At 39.5% G+C, this 20,689-nt stretch overlaps 1 long non-coding RNA gene across 1 annotated transcript; it reads right to left on the reverse strand.

Annotated features, from left to right (window-relative positions):
• Positions 1-18,942, reverse strand: LOC120742807. Its single transcript, XR_005697964.1, has 6 exons — positions 18,771-18,942; positions 17,994-18,099; positions 17,690-17,796; positions 17,480-17,541; positions 11,686-17,386; positions 1-179 (listed from the first exon to the last, which is right to left on the reverse strand). It is a non-coding gene; the product is annotated as an uncharacterized LOC120742807 (long non-coding RNA).
• Positions 18,943-20,689: the final 1,747 nt, after the last annotated feature.

The following is a 20,689-nucleotide window of genomic DNA, read 5'->3' on the forward strand; positions in this document are numbered from 1 at the left end:
TCTCTGACTTTATTTTATTCACATCTTCCTCTGAGAAAAATCCTCTCATGGACAGGTTCTCCACAATCTCAGTGAACCCCTTTAATGTTCTCACCAGGTGGTCTCTGGCACTCCTGACGTAATCCAAGGCTGACTGAGATGCACAAGCCATGATCTTGACTTGCTGGATTTCAGAGGTCCTGTTCAGAGAGAAAAAATATATATCAGGGTGAACAACATGGATTTCAAACAGTGATTTATGCTTTGTGGCATGGAGTGTTCGGTTAAAGCAGGATAAAGCTCACCTCTCTTTTTAATTATCACTGCTGTGGAAACAGATGACACTGATTAGTCTGCACCCCAGGATTAGAAATGTAGTTGGAAAACAGGCAACATTTAGTTTGTGTATTGGCCTTTGTTACGGCCCTAGCAGGGCCTCCTCCTGAAGTTGCCTGTGTGTGCGTGTCCTACCGAAGGTCCTGTCTTAGGACTCCTATCAGCAATTAAAGGTATTTAAGGCCAGAGAAAGATGAGCTGTGGTGCCAGATAGCTGTTTTTGGTGGGTGCAGCTAGTGAGCTGTGTTCGGTGACTAAACTTTTTTTTTTTTTACTTTTCAGTTTACTGACCTATGCCTGAGTTTTGGGCTGGTTTCCTTTAATGCTCACCTCAATGCACTATATGGGTTCTGGAACTAGCCACCAGGAGAGGGGACGAGGAGATTTAGGAGACGTTCAGAGTTCATTTATGGATTTTTTTTTTTTTAAATATAATTTAAAAGAAAAGGACAGTCAATATTTTCTTAAGATTAGTTACCATAGCAACAACTTATCTTAAACACATTTAAACACTTGGTTTTAACACTTGAAGACCAAATTCTTTACATTTTGAAGCCAGACTTGGTCATTTTTAAAATGATCTTGAGCCATAGTTCTCCAAGATTTCTAAAGCCAGTAGTGTGTGAGAATTGACTGAATTATAAAGATAGCAAAGAACCGTTAGATTTCAATCCTCTGTGCAAATCCATCTAGCAAGTAGAGCAGGGCGATATGGCCAAAAATATTTATCACGATATATATTTGAAAATTTGCGATAACGATATAACTGACGATATAATTGATGCGAGACAAAATACAACTCCACAACATTACTAAAGCAAAAAGACAACCTTCCATTTATTTTCACTTAAACAAGAAGCTGGTTTTTATGTACATTAAAGCTTTATAAAAACGTAACAGTGCAAATGCAAATTCCTTGCTGAAAGTTTAACCAAAAGGCATTTCCAGTAGAAATGGGCTGGCATATCCTGAGCATAACCATGTATAATATCCACTGAAGTTAAAAAGAGGTGCTTTGCAACATTAAACTGCAGTGTGCAGTACGGATTTTTCAAACCATAAGGTGCACGGGATTATAACGCACATTAAGCGAAACAAAGCAGTCAGATAAATCAAACTTTATTAAACTCATTCTTCTTGCTTCCTCCACTTCTGTACCATTGATTCATTAATGTTGAATTCTCTGGCAGCTGCTCTATTCCCATGTTGTTGCAGTATATTAATGACTAACCTCGTATTGTGGATGGATTATCTCAGTTGTTCTCCTGACTGAAGTTTGGTCCGTTTACAGCATCCTGCCATGCGATTGCATTTGTCTTTAACCATCAGGAACCTTAGTGTTCGTCCTCCAGCTTCACTGTTTATGTTATGCTAACATAGCTGTTTCGCTAGCGATCACGTAGCACATCATTATATACCAGCTAGCCCAACGTCAGTAACCCTACAAACGTCACTGCTGTTTAGTTTCCAGTCTTCATTTATGTTGGAAGTGATAGCAGAGCTGTACGTTTGAATTTTTTCAGAAATCTCTCAATCAGAACATGCAATACAGTGGGACAAAAAAGTATTTAGTCAGCCACCGATTGTGCAAGTTCCCCCACTTAAAATGATGACAGAGGTCAGTAATTTGCACCAGAGGTACACTTCAACTGTGAGAGACAGAATGTGAAAAAAAAAAAAAAAAAAAAATCCATGAATTCACATGGTAGGATTTGTAAAGAATTTATTCGTAAATCAGGGTGGAAAATAAGTATTTGGTCACTTCAAACATGGAAAATCTCTGGCTCTCACAGACCTGTAACGTCTTCTGTAAGACACTTTTCTGTCCCCCATTCGTTACCTGTATGAATGGCACCTGTTTGAACTCATCTGTATAAAAGACACCTGTCCACAGTCTCAAACAGTCAGACTCCAAACGCCGCCATGGCCAAGACCAAAGAGCTTTCGAAGGACACCAGGAAAAGTATTGTAGACCTGCACCAGACTGGGAAGAGTGAATCTAGGCAAGCAGCTTGGTGTGAAAAAATCAACTGTGGGAGCAATCATCAGAAAATGGAAGACATACAAGACCACTGATAATCTCCCACGATCTGGGGCTCCACGCAAGATCTCATCCCGTGGGGTCAAAATGATCATGAGAACGGTGAGCAAAGATCCCAGAACCACACGGGGGGACCTGGTGAATGACCTGCAGAGAGCTGGGACCAAAGTAACAAAGGTCACCATCAGTAACACACTACAACGGCAGGGAATCAAATCCCACAGTGCCAGACGTGTTCCGCTGCTGAAGCCAGTGCATGTCCAGGCCCGTCTGAAGTTTGCCAGAGAGCACATGGATGTTACAGCAGAGGATTGGGAGAATGTCATGTGGTCAAATGAAACCAAAGTAGAACTTTTTGGTATAAACTCAACTCGTTGTGTTTGGAGGACGAAGAATACCGAGTTGCATCCCAAGAACACCATACCTACTGTGAAGCATGGGGGTGGAAACATCATGCTATGGGGCTGTTTTTCTGCCAAGGGGACAGGACGACTGATCCGTGTTAAGGACAGAATGAATGGGGTCATGTATCGTGAGATTTTGAGCCAAAACCTCCTTCCATCAGTGAGAACTTTGAAGATGAAACGAGGCTGGGTCTTCCAACATGACAATGATCCAAAACACACCGCCCGGGCAACAAAGGAGTGGCTCCGTAAGAAGCATTTGAAAGTCCTGGAGTGGCCTAGCCAGTCTCCAGACCTCAACCCCATAGAAAATCTGTGGCGGGAGTTGAAAGTCCGTGTTGCTCGACGACAGCCCCAAAACATCACTGCTCTCGAGAAGATCTGCATGGAGGAATGGGCCAAAATACCAGCTACTGTGTATGCAAACCTGGTAAAGACCTATAGTAAACGTTTGACCTCTGTTATTGCCAACAAAGGTTATGTTACAAAGTATTGAGTTGTATTTTTGTTATTGACCAAATACTTATTTTCCACCCTGATTTACGAATAAATTCTTTACAAATCCTACCATGTGAATTCATGGATTTTTTTTTTTTTTTCACATTCTGTGTCTCACAGTTGAAGTGTACCTCTGGTGCAAATTACTGACCTCTGTCATCACTTTAGGTGGGGGAACTTGCACAATCGGTGGCTGACTAAATACTTTTTTGCCCCACTGTATCATGCTTAGGTAACTAGCGAAACTAGCGAGCTAACTACCGCTAGCTTCCTGCTAACTTCTAACTCCGTTAAATGTAATAACTTTTGTTTTCATGGATACCTGGAAGTTAAACTTTATAGTTACACCTGGTAAAGCAGCAATGCTGATCGTTTTATTAAAGATGAAAGAATTTAGACAGTTTTTAACTCTCAGTGATGCTGCAGTGTTGTTTGACCTGAAGAGGGGGGTTTAGGACCCAGATTACTCCCAGATTTAAGAGCATCTTAGTCCGACAAATACGACAATAACAAGGGCCGCTTGCATGTTCTGCAAAAAAATGTGCTTTGTCGTGTATCTGACGGACAAACACCAAACCAGTTCTACATCACTGAAGTTGCACCATTTTTACAAACAAATTCTGGTTCATCTGTTTCACTCAACAATCGGCCATGTGCGTATGAAAACAAAGGCACTGCGCATGCGCGTTTTACTCGCATTCTATCGCGATATTTCATTTTCCTATCGTTGCCTAACATTATACCGGTATTACCGTGAACGGTATAATATGGCCCAGCCCTACTAGCAAGTGTCTCATTGACAGCTGCTTCATTTTGCAGCATGCCAATAAACCCAAACACTCCCATTCCGGGTTTGAAAAACACAGTAAAGCACCATCAGTCACATACTGACCATGGACTGGAGGATCATCTTGACAGAGAATCAAACAAAAGGCAGCCAACATCCAAAGGAGAGCTTTGAATGTTCTTGAAGAAGCCTGCAGAACTAGTCCCGAAGACTAGGGACTAGAGCAGGGTGATATGGCCAACAATATTTATCACGATATATATTTGAAAATTTGCGATAACGATATAACTGATGATATAATTGATGCGAGACAAAATACAACTCCACAACATTACTAAAGCAAAAAGACAACCTTCCATTTATTTTCACTTAAGAATCTGGTTTTTATGTACATTAAAGCTTTATAAAAACGTAACAGTGCAAATGCAAATTCCTTGCTGAAAGTTTAATATATGGCCCAGCCCTACTAGGGACGTTAAAAAGAACGGACTAACCAACTAGTCTAAAACCAACACACACTCAGATACCAAGTTAAAGCTTAGCCTTGATTAATGTCAAACACAAATTAGACATAGTCATTGGAAAAAATGAATACTATCTTTCAGTAATCAGTCGTGCTGCTTAACTGTATTAACAATCAGATTAAACAAGTAGTATTTCTGGTACGGACTATTGGCAACAGCAAAGATTAGCTGACCAGGGGCCCGTTCTTCGTACGTCGCTTACTACATCCAAGATCAAATGACACATCCAAGACCAAATCATCGCGCTAACCGTGAGCTCGCTAATCCGGTTCTCCGAACACACCTGCTGTAGACGATTAGTACAGATGGATGAAGTAATGTGAGATCACTGGGTGTCGTAAAAGGGGCTACGCATCGATAGTAGAAACATTGATCGGCAACCCTTTGATTGGTCGGTGAAAATGTCGAAGGAGCGCGTTCGGTATTTTTCGGCAGCAGAGCAAGAACTCTTGAGTGAGGGATTTCAGGAGTTTCAGAGTTTAATCAGAATGCAAAGGAACACTGTAAAGGCTGCAAAAGCAAGGAGAGAGGGCTGGCAGAAAGTTGCTGAAAAATTAAACTCGTAAGTAATTTCATATCACACTATATTATCCAATATTATATTACATTATATTATAATATGTTATATTATATCCCCTTTCACATTAGAGCCACAATAGGACCCACTAGAACATGGGAACAAGTAAAAGTGAAATATAAGAATATTCTACAGCAGGGGTCACCAACCTTTTTGAAAGTGAGAGCTACTTCTTGGGTACCGATTAATGTGAAGGGCTTCCAGTTTGACACACACTTCTCAAATAACAAATTTCCTCAGTTTAACTTAATTATGTGTTATAATAATTAATGATATTCATCTATGTACGGACACTAATTATGTTAATTATTTTTCACCATAATTATAAAGAATGCAATTAGGAAACAAGGTAGGAAACAAATATCAATATGCAACGCTTTATTTCTATATATCTCTGCAAGTATTTACATTTTGAAGTGATCACTTCTACAACATTTTCACTTACCACTAACAAATTTTAACAAATCATGCACTGTTACATACATTATTTTTGTATGTATGTAACATACAAAAAATCAACTTTCAAATTTTACAGAACTTTTCACCAAATTGGCAGCATTTTAAAGCAAATTGTCACATTACACTTAACAAACACATTTGTTTTTCAATAATTAAATTCAACTTTGACATGACACTGTAATGTTGCCACTGAGAACATCTAATATGGCTTTCTTTGTCTGTTAGTGGGAAACCTGGCATTGCATGCTGTTCACCAGTGTGTTGTAATCTGGGGTATAACTTGACACTGCAACTCTGAGTGAGTCTTGCAGATGTGCATCGGAGAGGCGTGTTCTGTGTTTGTTCTTGATGAAGTTCATGTCAGAAAAGGCTGATTCACAAAGATAGGTTGAACCGAACAGGCTGGCAACCTTCATAGCTGCTGTGCACACACCACTGTACTTTTCTGTGTCAACAAGGCACCAAAAGTTTGGTGCACCCAGATAGGCTTTGAAGTGGACGTCATTTTGCAATGTTACAATTTCGATTTCCACCTGTCCAGCATCCAAGCTGAACATTGAACTTAGTTGCTCAGCAATGCATGTTGTGTCCACATTCATGAAAGGATTGGAAACAAATGAGACACATGGCTCAAGCTGATCAAGGTCACAAAACCTGTTCTCAAACTCTTGACCAAGTCGGTTTATGACTTGAGTGTACTTTTCTGCAACTTTGTCAAAAGTCTCAGATGCAGAAGCATTGTCTTTCAGCACCATCTGCACAGAGGGAAAGTGCAGCACCTTTTTTCTCTGTAAATGCACAGAGAAAATGTTCATCTGGGCTTTAAATCCATTTAAAGCACTTATCATGTCAGCAACAGTCTTACCTTTGCCTTGCAGCTCACAGTTCAAATGGTTCAGTTTCCCAGTAATGTCTGTTAAAAACGCAAGGTCAAGTGTCCACTCAGTGTCCTCCAGCAGAGATGTGTCTTCCCCTTTGGATTGCATGAACTCCTTGATTTCACCCAAAAGTGACAAAAAACGAAGCAAAATCCGTCCCCTACTGAGCCATCGGATTTCCGTATGTAGTAGCAGGTCACCATATTCAGCTGACAGCTCCTCCAATAGCACCTTGAATGTTCTGTGCTGTTTAGCTCTGGAGCGGATGCTGTTTATGATCTTCACGACGGGAGTCATGACGTGCTCGAAGCCGATCACCTTTGCGCATAACGCCTGCTGGTGAATGATGCAGTGGTAATGCATGAAGTTTGGGAACTCTGTGTCACCTTTACAGTGAGCGATGAATCCCGTATGTCGGCCGATCATAGCAGGAGCCCCGTCGGTAGTCACTGATACCAGCTTTTCCAACGGTACCTTTTTCTTCGCGAAAAACTCCTTCACCGCGTTATAGATGTCAACTCCCTTCGTAGTTGTCTTTAGCGGCAGTAGTGTCAGAAGTTCTTCTTTTGTGGAGAAACCATCAAACACCATCCGGATAAAGACCATCAGCTGTGCTGTACTGCTGCTGTCGACGGACTCGTCACACTGGATGCTAAACCAACTGCACTTTGCCAGATCCTGATCCAACTGATCGGCCAAGTTCCCGGACATAGCCGACACTCTTCTAACAATTGTAGTTGCCCCCAGCTGGACATCAGAGAGAGTGGAGATTACATCGTTTCCATATTTCTCGTCTTTAAGCACAGTTTTTGCAATTATCATCATTGCTTCTTTGAAATACTCCCCGTCTAAAAATGCCTTCTTTTTCTTAATCATGAAATGTGTAGCTCTAAATGAGGCTTCGGTTGCTTTTTGAGAGTTTTTCACCAGTCTCGTGAAAAAAAGACTGCTGTTTGCTCAAACCTGCCTTTAATACGCGGGCCTTTTCCGCTCGCAGTGTGCTGCCCTTTGGGTAGTTAGCATGGTAGCTTGTGTGACACGTTCGGAAATGTCTCTCCACGCCGCTTTGCCGTTGCCCCGCAAATGAGACACACGCATGAATCTTTCACAGTGGTAAAAAAGAACTCTTCCTCCCATTCACTGTGAAAATTATATGTTTTCTTCCTTTTTTCCGCCATGTTTTCCTCATCTCCTCACCTTTGCCTTTGCTGGTCTTCACGGCAACTGTTTCCGTGGAGACCAGCTAGCACTAAATATTAGATCATGATCTAATATTTAATAATAAACATTTTTTTTTATATATTATCTCTAACAAATTAACACCAATGCAATTGTGATTAAAAAAAATAGCAAGAAAAAATAAAAATAGATGCAGCTTACTGGTAAGTTGTTATGGTGAGCTATTTTTAGAACAGGCCCGCGGGCGACTCATGTGGTCCTTGCGGGCGACCTGGTGCCCGCGGGCACCGTGTTGGTGACCCCTGTTCTACAGAATGGTATTATTTATCACTTATATTGCTTTTCGTCTCTTGGAAAGAGACCCTGAAATAATCTGTTTGTTTGTTCATAACAGCAACCAAGAAAAGGGCAGAGCAGAAGAACACAGGTGGTGGTCCTGCACCCCCTCGTCAACAAGTTGGTTAAGTGAATAATACCCTCACGGGAATATCGATATCTCTCTATGAGCACACTGTCGCGCTGAGCTAAAGGATCCTGTCTGTCCCGCAATATACGCTGAATTCTGAGGACTCTCCTTATCAATCTTGCACCTTCTGCAATGGGTGGCTCGTGTAAACGGACAGGACATGGCTGCGACAGGCTTCCCAAATCCACCTTCGCTTTTATAGCCGTGGTCTCTCATCTTGATTACACGAAGTAATTTACAATTACTACTCTGAAATATGAATTACATCTGTAATAATCACATACATGTAATAGAATGTTAATAGTACATTTCCCTTTTTTAGGAAATGACCTGTATGTATCTGTGTGAAATCAATAAAAGGATCAAGTGCTGCATTATCTTTGGTTACATTGATGTTATTTATTTATGGTGAAACAGTGGTGGAATATCGCTGTTGCTTTCGTATAAATGAAGCGGACATACCTGCGTGGCCGCGATCTAATCCTGTTTACATAAACCTGCTCCCGAGCAGGTTTACGCTTACGGCTTTGTTGCTACGACAGCAAGTCCCGGATGAGCTTTGGGGAACCGAACGATCCAGGATCACGCGAAATCGTCAACAATCAAATCCAGCTAACTTACTTAGCGAGGTACGAAGAACGGGCCCCAGGTCACAGACGTTCCTCCTGATGAGTAAAAGTTCAGACTATTGGGGGAAAGAAGATGGTCATACCAAATACTGACGTTCTTTATAAAGTCATTATTTAGAATATTCTGCACATTTCCATGAACCACAGTACCCGTTTTCCATTTACCAAGAACATTTTAAAGAAATGAGGGCTGGCTCAAGACTTTTGACAAGTACTGTAATATTTCAAAGTATCAACTTGTTGAACCGATGTTATATAATTTTTTTCCCTAAATGGGTCTACTTTATTTCTAGAAAATGTCAGTTTAATTTATGTGTATAAACATATGGAGCCATATTCTTGCTACAGAACTGCTACAAAAAACAGCAATGCAGTATTTAGCATGAAAATAATTTTATACTGAAATAAGTAGCAAAGTACGTATGCCCTGCATTTGCAATGTGTCTAAAAAGTATGACGTGAAACTGTACCAGTGATGTTTTTGCCATCTATAAACCTGTAGATATTCCCGCAGCTTAACATTAGTAAAGCGAAAGTGAAGGTGGTTCCAGGATTCTTTGTTTCAGAGCAACATGGATCACTTTTTTGCCCCAGTTTAAACAAAGATAGCAAAGCCAGTCATTTTTATTTTATTTTTAACCCTTGTATGGTGTTCGGGTCTGTGAGACCCGTTTTCAGTTTTTTTCAAAAGAAAAATTAAACAATTACTAAGTTTTTCAACCTGAAATTCATTGGCTTTGGCTTATTTTCTGTGAAGAACATAAATCCGAACTAATTTTCAATGACCTCATACTGTACCTTTCCCCACGCATTTACATTACATACAAGGTGTTCGGGTCCACTGGACCCAGGTCTAATAAAAGTGTTGAAAGTGCAGGTCCTGTGTTCCCACACTCTGTCTTCCTCCTTTCTGGTGCTGCTGATAGTGTTTTCTTCCCCTCCTGCTCCGCACAAACACCGTCTGCTCTGACATTCCCGCACATTTTACCCTCTTTCTTGAGGGATCCAAATTTTATTTTCTCATACCCTGTCCCACCTGCAAATTAGGGGCATAACACTATAAATAAGACTTTGCCGGTGTGGTTCTTTATCACAACTGATCAAGATGGCAAAAGATTATTTGCTGCGAGGGCCATCCAATTGGAAGAGAGAGGAGCTTCGGATGATGATGTTGACAAAGAGATTTCAGAATATTTCACATTTCTGAAAATTTAGAGTCTGACAGTGACTTTGAAGAAGAGGAGGAGGTTGAGCACCATTTAGTAACAAAACGAAGACGAGTACCCCATCTGCAGCCAGCTCCAGGACCAGAACAAGCCCACCAGACAGCAAGTGAAGAAATATGGATGTCAATAACTGGTGAAATTGAATGGTCTTCTTGCCCAAGAAATGAGCCACCCTGCAGAGCTGCTACTGTGATAAGCCAGGGCCAACACGGCTGACAGTTACTCATGTGCATGACATCAAGTCTTCATTTGAGCTTTTCATCCCAGATTCCACCCAGAAAATTATTCTGGATTGCAGTAATCTAGAAGGAAGGTGTGTTTTTGGAGAGAGGTGGAAGGAGATGGACCAAATTCATCTAAGAACTCCAAAGGCCTACTTTGGGGTTCTTATCCTTGCAGGAGTTTTCAGGTCCAAAGGGGAATCCACAGAATCCCTGTGGGATGCAGAAACTGGCACGAACCTTTCCATGCATCAATGTCTCTGGAAAACTTCCACAAAATTTCCAGGATTATCCGTTTTGATAACCGAGACGACAGACTAGTTTGACGGCAGAGAGACAAGCTAGCTGCCATCAGGACAGTGTGGAATAAGTGTGTGCACCACCTCCACCTGTTTTACATCCCTGGGCCTAATGTCACCATTGATGAGCAGCTGATCCCATTTAGTTGTGAAACATATTGCTTCAGGTGTAAATGTGTTGTGTCTTTCCACTCACTCCACTTGATTATTACTGATTAATTTTTTTATAACATTTTATTAAAAAAACAAAAAAAACGAGAAGCACATTAATTCATAAATGTGATCTAACAAAGGTAAAGGGAAAAAATTAAGCATGTTTGCTGTTCATATGGCTTGTAATTGGGATGAAGTAAACATCTGTCAAGTAATTTAACATAAAATTGTTTGATAGTGTTCATTTGGGAAGCCAAAACTCTAGCGGGTCCACCAGACCCATGAACACTGGCTGAGTAACAAAAATATGAACACCACACAAGGGTTAAAGAGCGCAAAAATATAAAGAGGAGGAAAAACAAACCTTGTAGATCTTCTCAGTTTTCCTCATCTGCAGACAGGCCCACTCAGAATGTGCACCTGCGCACTCTGATAACCACGTGGCCGCTGTTTTAAGGCACAATCTGCAGTTTCTGAGTGTGGAAAAGAATCCGGTCTAAATGTATTACGACAGTCTGCAGACTACAGAGTGAATTAAACCCGGTTTATTATTGCTGCCGTTACTTTGACATTTATCTTTGTGTTAAGTATTAATGGCAGTCTTCCTGGACTCGCATGTAAGAATGAGAATAGTTTTATTGATCACAGGGGGAAGTCTATATACATGTGCTGTATGCTTTCACTTAAACTTTTAATCACATTAATCGTGATGTTAGAGTTATCAGCCCTACAGCAAACGCACAAAAATGATGACATAGACTTGTAATTTGCACCGATGTGTTTTCTAAATTCGCAGCACTTGTTGACAGACACGTGACGTCCACACAGCGACATTTTAGTCTAAAAACATATTAAAAGTGGATTCTCGTATTCACGAGTCACCATCCGCGGCGTCCTTGAACACACCGGGCCGTTTTTAAACCGCACTTGAAACTTTCAAACGTAAATTAAAACCAACGAAAAATGAAAAGTGAGCAATGAGCTTACACCGAGGTAAACAGGGCGGTGTCGGGAAGACACACAACTGACCTGAACACTCAACATCCCGCGAACGTGACAAAGTTTCAGCCCATTAGGAAGCAGGAACAAAAGAGACTGAAGATAATCCGGGTTTGAACAGAATCACGTCCCACAAGAAACAAACAACTTTCCTCCAACTTTTTCCCTCGTTTTCTTCTTCTTCCTGCTCTTCTTCTTCTTCTTCTTCTTCTTCTAAATGTTATTGGCGGTTGGCAAACAACAGAATGGTGCAATACCGCCACCAACTGGTATGGAGTGTGGTCCAGAACGTCACTTCAGGATTAGATGCTATCATATAAATGTGTTTGTCTAAGAAATCTAATATTACCTGATGATTTTTACTTCGTGAATTGTTTCTAAGTAAAGCATTTAACTCTAGCTTCACTTTAATTGAGGTTTTGAATCAGTCTTCTTTCTTCCACATGGTCTTGACACTGTAACTGTTAGCAGAGCTGCTCTGGGCCCATAACCTGTTAGCAGAGCTGCTCTGTGCAGCGTTATGGCATAATAATCTTGAGGGAGAATAAAAAGTCGACACACATATCTCATTCCTGACGGAGGACTCTCCCACTACACCTCTCCAGTGCATTCACAGAGTCGTTGCATGGTAAGACACCTGTGGACACACAATCCAACACCCCCACTTGTACACAGGTTGGGGAAAAACAATCCTCCGAAAAAAAAAAACATCTTACATTCCAAACACAAATACAGAGAATTTGTCTAACTTAGACTTTGAAACTGGTTTCGTCATCATATCTGCTACCATTGACTCAGTTGGACAGTAATCAATGAGCACTTTCCTTTCTTGTACAGCTGACCTTATAAAATGATATTTCACATCAATGTGTTTACATCTTTGTCTGTTCACTGGATCTTTTGACAAAGCGATTGTTCCCTGATTGTCCTCCAATATCATAGGTATTTCATACTCAAACTCATCAAGATCTTGAATCAAATAAGTCAAATACATACATTCCTGAATTGTTGCTGCTAATGCCATGTATTCGGCTTCACAAGTTGATAGTGCTGTAGTTGTCTGCTTTTTGGTTTTCCATGATATCAAAGGACCATTTTCATTTAGGCTTACACAATAACCTGTCATACTGCATCTATCAGAAACATCGGATGCCCAATCTGCATCACTGTATGCTTGTAGACCTAGTTTTCCACTTGAACATTTCCTAAAACACAGTTCTTTTCCTCGACTACCTTTTGGTTACCTCAGAACATGTTTCACTGCTGTCCAATCATCAACAGTTGGCGCATTGAAATGTTGTGACAGTTTGCTGACAACATAGCTTAAATCAGGTCGCGTACAATAGCTCAGATAAATAAGACATCCTACCGCTTCACGATATCTCCTCACATCTGGTAATGTCTCGGATTTATCAGAATGAGTCCATTTCTGTTCACAGGGTGTTAACCTTGGCTTACAGTTTTGCATGTTAAATCTCTTTAAAATGTTCTCAATATATATTTTCTGTGACATTCTGACACATTCTTTTTCTTGAATAAAATCTATTCCTAGAAAATGGTTAAGTTTCCCCAGATCTTTCATTTGGAATTTAGAAGAGAGCATTTCTTTCACGCCTGAAAGCACATTTTCATTGTTAGCTGCAATGAGTAAATCATCCACCCACACTATGATGATTACTTTTTCACTTTCAGTTTCTTTTGAATACACACAATGGTCAGCATTATTTTGTCTAAATCCACAACTGCTTAAATAGTCATGTAAGGTTTGGTTCCAGTTACGACCGGATTGCTTCAGCCCATAAAGTGATTTCTTTAGTTTGTACACCAGTTTATTAGTCTCACTTGATTCTGTCTCAAAACCTTCTGGTTGTTGTATATATATTTCTTCATTTATTGGCGCGTGTAGATAGGCGGTTTTTACATCCATCTGGTGAACCAACATATCATCCTGAACCACTTTCTGCATCAAAACTCTCACACTCGATAAGTTAGCAGTCGGCGAAAAAGTCTCCTCATAATCAACTCCTTTTGTTTGACTAAAACCTTTAGCCACAAATCGAGCTTTGTATCTGTCTGATCCGTCTGAGTTCTTTTTAACGGCATAAACCCATTTACCCCCCACTGCTTTCTTACCCTCTGGTAAAGTGGTTAAAGTAAAGGTGTCATTCTCCTTAAGGGATTGAATTTCTTCATTCATCGCTTTTTCCCATTCTTTTGACTCACTTGACACAATAGCTTCGCTAAATGATGTGGGTATTTCACACAACAATCTGTAGCAATAATCAACACTGGTTTGCATCTGTTCATTTTCACACTCTTTCACATCCGTGATATAATCACTCAAATAATCAGGTCTCTTTCTGATTCTGGATGGATAACGTGTAGCTCCAGCATCTACCTTATCATCAGTTTTAACCTCAGACTCGGTTTGACTGCTTTCACTCTCATCTGGAATATCCTCATCCTTCGTCTGTTTGGGTTCACCATCTTTTCTGGATTCATAAACCTCATCTTCATACATGTGATCACTCTGTGTTTGTTGATCCATTGTCGCGGGATTTAGTATTTTTATCAATCTGTGCTTTTCAACTTTCCCGGTTTTTGGGAAATAGATCAAATATGCTGGACTATTTTTGTCATATCCCAAGAAAACACCTTTGTCGCATCTTGGATCCAGCTTTCCCCTATTTTGTTTATAAGCATAGCACAATGATCCGAATTTTTTCATTCTAGAAAGATCAGGTCTTTTTCCAGTTAACATCTTATACGCTGTCTGACCTGTGCGTTTGTTAAAACATCGGTTCCGAATCACTCCCGCGGTTTGTACTGCATATGGCCATAAAGACTTTGGCAATTCGCTCTCAACTAACATGCATCTCGCCATGTCAAAAAGTGTACGCCAGTTCCTCTCTGCTGTTCCGTTTTGATGAGGCGAATATGGCGCCGAAGTTTCCTGCCTAATGCCGTGTCTACTTAATAAATCTCTGAACTGTCTGCTTGTAAATTCAGTTCCATTATCAGAACGAATGCACTTGATTTTCCCATATGACGCCACCTCTGCAATAAATCTTTCAGTTGCTTGAGTTGTATCACTTTTGTGTTTCAGATTATATACAAATGTTGCACCTGAATAATCATCAACAAACGACAAAACATACTTAAACCCTTCTTTCGAGTTCGGCGTAATCGGACCAGCTAAATCCGTATGTACCAACTCTAATGCTGCCCTGGCCTTTTCATCTGGTTCTCGGTTCCTAGTTTGAGTAAACTTCCCTTGTATACAGGCTTCACATTGCATATTTTTGTTGATTTTACCCTTAATTTCCATTCCATCAACGACATTTTGCAGATTTTGAACATCCTCATAATTACAGTGTCCTAGAATTTCATGCCACGTTTGCATATCAAAACATCCATTACATTTCTCTTCAAACTCTTGCACAGTGTTTATAAAGAACAGTCTCTCGTGTTCATATATAGGGAATTTTGTTCCATCAACATGTTTAAGAAAACTGTCCCCGTGTTTGAAAACCACAGTGGCTCCGTTACTAGTAGCTGCTTTTACTGACAAAATGTCCTGAGGAAACGATGGAATGTAGAGTGCTTGTTTCAATGTTACCTTGTGACTGCGTCCTTTACTGTCAATCATACTTATGTCAGCATCTCCTCGCCGCTTTGCAGCTCCTCTGCTCCGCCTTCCGTCAGCCAACTCTACACAATGAGCCTGGGGTCGAAATGTGTCATCAAAAGTCTTAAAACTCTCGATCTTCGTAAAGATATGTGACGTCGCTCCCGTATCCACCAGTAGCTGGTTATTCAGCATCTCTTGGCCGCCGTCCGGGACCCTCTGGGGTTCGGAGCCCGTCTTGAACGCGTAGTCCTTCTCCACAACCCCTCTCGCTTCATCCCGTCTTAGCTTCCTTCTACAGGTCGCATCTTTGTGTGTACTACTCCGGCAAAAACTGCACCATACTCTGGATCGGCACGTTCTTGCAGTGTGTCCCTTTAGTCCACATTTAAAACACACAATCTCATTATTCTTTGATCTTCGGTCATCTGCTCGCCATGAAGTAGAATCCTGGTCTAATTGCACTTTTGTCCTCATTACGTTGTCATCAGTTACAGCCGCACGCATTCTCTCGGTTTCTTCATAACTTCTGAGTTTTACTTTAAACTCTGAAAATGTGATTTTTGCTTCGCTCTGTGTAACGTGCACAATCAGGGGTTTAAACGTCTCTGGTAGACCTTTCATTATCATTGCGATCAGAAGTCCATCAGTTAATGACTCACCCGCATTTTTTAACGCTGTGATAATTGCTTCTGCTCGGATAATATAGTCCGTCACCCTTTCATTCTTTTCATTTGTGAGAGAAGTAAGTTCGGTGTACAGACTTATGATCCTTGGCTTGCCCACTCCTGCATAATGACCTCTCAACATTTTTAGGGCTTTCCGTCCGTCATCAACTGCATCTCTCATAACTAACGATAAACTTTTGTCATCCTGAAATTGTATCAACTCTGCATATGCTTCTGCATTTTTGTCATCATCTTCACCATCGGCTTCTTCATCACCCTCAGCCTTTAAGATGACATCTTTCAAACCTTGTAGTCTGAGATGACCAAGGAACTTCGTTTCCCATATCTCATATTTCCTTTCATCTCCATCAAACTGCAAACGGGAATATCGACTACCCGACTCTGCCGTGCGTCTGCTCATGATGCACAAAAACGCTTACTCACTCAATCGTGTTGTGCCAAAGTAGTTACCCCCGTCAAAAATTGTTTCCCCATTCACGGGAGCGCGCAAAGTAGGAGGAGCCACTTGCCCAGCTCCGTTCTGTACGCTACTTGTCACTGATCTGCAGTCGACGCGATAAAGAGTAAAAGCTGGAAAACAGCAGAATCGATGAATTTAATATTAGTTTCGTGATATTGTAATGTGCCGTGTGGAAGACAGTTTACCTTATAATGTACACTGAAATAACCTGCTGGGAATACTTTGTCTAGAAAAAGACTTTGATACTATAATACTGTAAAACCAGATGCGATCATGGAAACACGTCGCTCTCCAGTGAATTTACACTCGGTTTACACTTTGTAGCGAAGCTATCACGAATGAGTTTATTTGCAAAATCAATCTCAGTATAACCAATAAGTACAGTAACTTTGGAGAAGATGTCTCATTCACAGCAAAAGTTATGGAGGGATACAAAATTTATCAGGCTGTGTGGCATCGGCTGCCAAAATGTGTGCCCCCCCCATCTGTAATCCATATTGGCTTTGTTATCACAAAGGGTATATTTGCCAAATAAGTCACAGTATAACCAATAAGTACAGTAACTTTGGAGACCATGTCTCATTCACAGCAAAAGTTATGGAGGGATACAGATTTTATCAGGCTGTGTGGCATCGGCTGCCAAAATGTGTGCCCCCCCCCCATCAATAATGCACCTTGGCGTTGCTATCACGAAAGAGTTTATTTGCAAAATAAATAACAGTATAACTAATAACTACAGTAACTTTGGAGACCATTTGGTTTTTTTAGACTTCTTAATTTAACATCTACATCTATATATGTAGATATGTGTTCTCGACAATGTGTGCCATAAGAACACTAGCTGTGGACCTTTAGTGTCAACTATGTACAAGCGAGACAAATAAACACATCTTCTGGTGGTGGGCTTTTCACGCAGAGCTGGTGGAACCACCGCAAACACATCTCACACTGAATCTGTAAAAAAATAAATAATTACAAATCCCAATGTTAAAATTTCATTTATTGGAATTGATCATAACATTTAGCAGTCTTTCTTGATGTCATTACCCATTTGTTGTCAGTTTCATGCTCTTCTTCCCCGCAGAAATGACAGATGTTTGTCAAGTCATCTGTTTTAAAAAGTGAAAAAATAGCACATAGAGTATACTACCTACTGCACTTATTACTTCATTCAAACAACTATATGGTTTGTTTCTACAGCCATCATGATGAAAATATTCATGATGTGAGAACATTGAATGGTGGAAAATGAGTTACCTGTCTCTAGGAGAGGAGTGGTGGCAATTTGCAGCCTGTGTGTGTTTATGGCCTTTGTTTGTAGACAGAAAGTCTATTGACTCTTTTCGCAAGATCTTTTCAGCAAACTGAAAAAGAGATTCGAAGATGACTAAATAGGCTAATATCGTAAATGTTATTTTATAGTAATTTGTTTCCTGTGAATCAATTTCTTTCTTTTATTGTGTAATTATCTTATATTCCTTTTCCTGTCATTAACATTTATTACAACACAACATTTCCAATATTCTCGTATATATGTATGTATTACGGTTAAGACTCGTACTTTCAATGCAAAGACTCCACATGAGGTAGCGTCCACTTGTTTTGGGTGTTTGACTGTGTCACAAGTCCATCTTGAGACGTTGCATCCTTTTTTTCGCATGAATGCCCTGAAAGACAAGTACAATAAAAAGAAATAACATGTTTTAAAATTTTGGTGACACAAGAAGGTGAACAGTATGGAGAGCTTAAGTGTCTGTTGAACATCAAGTTAAGAACTGACCACACTGTTTTATTAAAATCATTACTTTTTAAAAGTCTACAACGCATTTCCGTGGACAATTACTTGTGCTTTTTTTCCCGTTTCCGCCCATGATATAGAAATCAATCACTTACACAGTACACTTTGAAGAGATGTGGAGGAGGAGCAAAGATGAAATTCACACATGTATAACCTATGTGAAATTATTTTAGACATTTGTCTGATGTTTTAGTGCTAAACCTCCGCAACACTTTATGCAACTACTAAACATTATTCTCCCCGTGCTATATTTTCTAATGTAAAAACATCATCTCATACAGACATCAGGTCCTCAAATAAACATTGAAACATGGGGAGACTTCTCTTTAAAGGCAAAATTAACCCATAACACCACAATATCAGAAGGCCAACACAAAAATTCAAACCTGTTGCTGCTATTTTTTTAATTTTGAGTGCCAATTTTTTTTTAATTTTTTTTGATTGACATCATACTTATAATTGTCATAATAAACACAAAAATAACAACAGCAACAAAGCGTTTAATAAAGGGTCAAAATAAATTTCAACATTTATCCTTACCTTGTTGATTCCAAACAATTTTGGATACCTTGTTTAGTTTCTCCGAGTGGATCAAGATACAGCGACTTCTTTTCTTGTGGGTAAATGACCTACAGTAAAATTATGTGGAGAATTACATGTAATAATTCAAGAGTTAAGATTATCTGCATGCCATGCATTTGTCTTATACAACTGATTTGATGAATATTGTAAATGCAATTATTTTTTTACCACTAATGTCTCCAGTGATGATGTTCATTTACAATTCCCAGAATGACTTCATGCTCCATGGGTTTGATCTTAAATTGAAACAAAACAATAAAAATATTCACTTCAGAAAGAAATGCAATAACATGTTGTTTAGAGTCCTTTTTTATTAAAGCAATTTATGATATATTATATATCATCCACTTATAAAGTACTCTGCGACAGCCATGATTCACCCCTCATTTCTTTAACCTGTGCAAGAAGCTGGACTATCTTATATTTTTTATAAGTGGTTTTGCACATTACTTCCTCCAAGACTAATAAAGGTCTTTCTAAGGACTTTTTTTTGGACATGGAGTTCATTTTCAATCATTTTCAATGCGATCCTTTTACCATCTGCAGAATAATGTTTAATGCTTTTTTAAGCCTCTTTAACAGTGACGTATGAATCACTTGATAATAAAAAGGTACCTATTAAAGAGATGAAGCAGTGTTGATGATTTCAAAAGAGATATTAGCCCAAATGTTTGAAAATCTCAAATCAAGCATTGATTGGAGTGTGTACAAAAAGAGGAGGAAACCAGACAAGCAGAGAACAAAAGAGAACTGTCAAGTCTAATAAACTATCCACATCTACTAACCCCAGTCTCAATTCATTCTTTCTGCATAAGCTGTTATCCAATCTAAATCTGGATGTGGATATGATCAGAGGTACTTAAACAATACACACAAGATTCTTTCTAGAGATACCTACCTTGAGTCTTGGAGCTTTTCTCTTCCAAATGGCATTCATTGAAAATGAATCAATGAATGCTGCTTTTGCTGAATTATGACGATTGCATTGTCTCACCATGATCTCAAGATATGCATTAATAGACTGCGAATACAAAATGTAAACATTTGTTAACTGTTGTCAATGAATAAAACACTGATAGTTGCATTGTTGTCAGTAAAGATCACTGTACCTCACTTTCCAACTCCATGTCTGGACCAATTTGTTGGATATCCCAGTAGAATAATTTGTAAGCACCAATTCTGGAGAGTAGAATGTGAGGACTCTTTCCAGCCCAGGCATCCATTATATCTACAAAAAGTAATGAGAAAAAGAGATAAGTCAGCAGGACTAAATGTAAATCAAAATTTCAAATGCATAATTTCTTATGTAGTTGTCTGACAAAAGACGTGTTTCAGGGTAAATACTTTTAAGACGCTGATAAAATGGGCACATGGTTTAACATTGTATTTTGTAAAAAAAAAAAGGAGAACTTAAATTTGCTTTTATTTGGGGGTAAAGTTACACTTACAATGTTCTACAAAGAAATTTAAATAAATTCATATTAATAAAAGCAAAGAAATTTAAATACATAGCAATAGAAATGCTCTTGCCCCCTATCATATCTTTTTTCCAGCAGAAACACCTATTACAACAATTTTTTAAAATTATGTTTAGTTGCAGCTACATGACTACATTTTAAAATACTCAGGCTCAAGGCTTGCACCTGTGGCCTTTACTATTACATAACCTTTTCTGGAAAAATGTTATTTTTCTCCTCCAAAACTAGTTTTATTATCTGTAAAATAGAGTGTCAATTTTTGGGCTGTTAAAAGCAGCGTCTTAAAGAGTATTTGATCTTTCGAACTGTTGCTGGCAGGCAGTCATCATCACAACATTAATATACTTCTTGTAGTGGGCATTCTATGTCACTAGCAGCATATATGACAGCAATTTTGGA

The sequence above is a fragment of the Simochromis diagramma genome, unplaced genomic scaffold (genome assembly GCF_900408965.1).
Source record: "Simochromis diagramma unplaced genomic scaffold, fSimDia1.1 OVJJ01000742.1, whole genome shotgun sequence".
NCBI lineage: Eukaryota > Metazoa > Chordata > Actinopteri > Cichliformes > Cichlidae > Simochromis > Simochromis diagramma.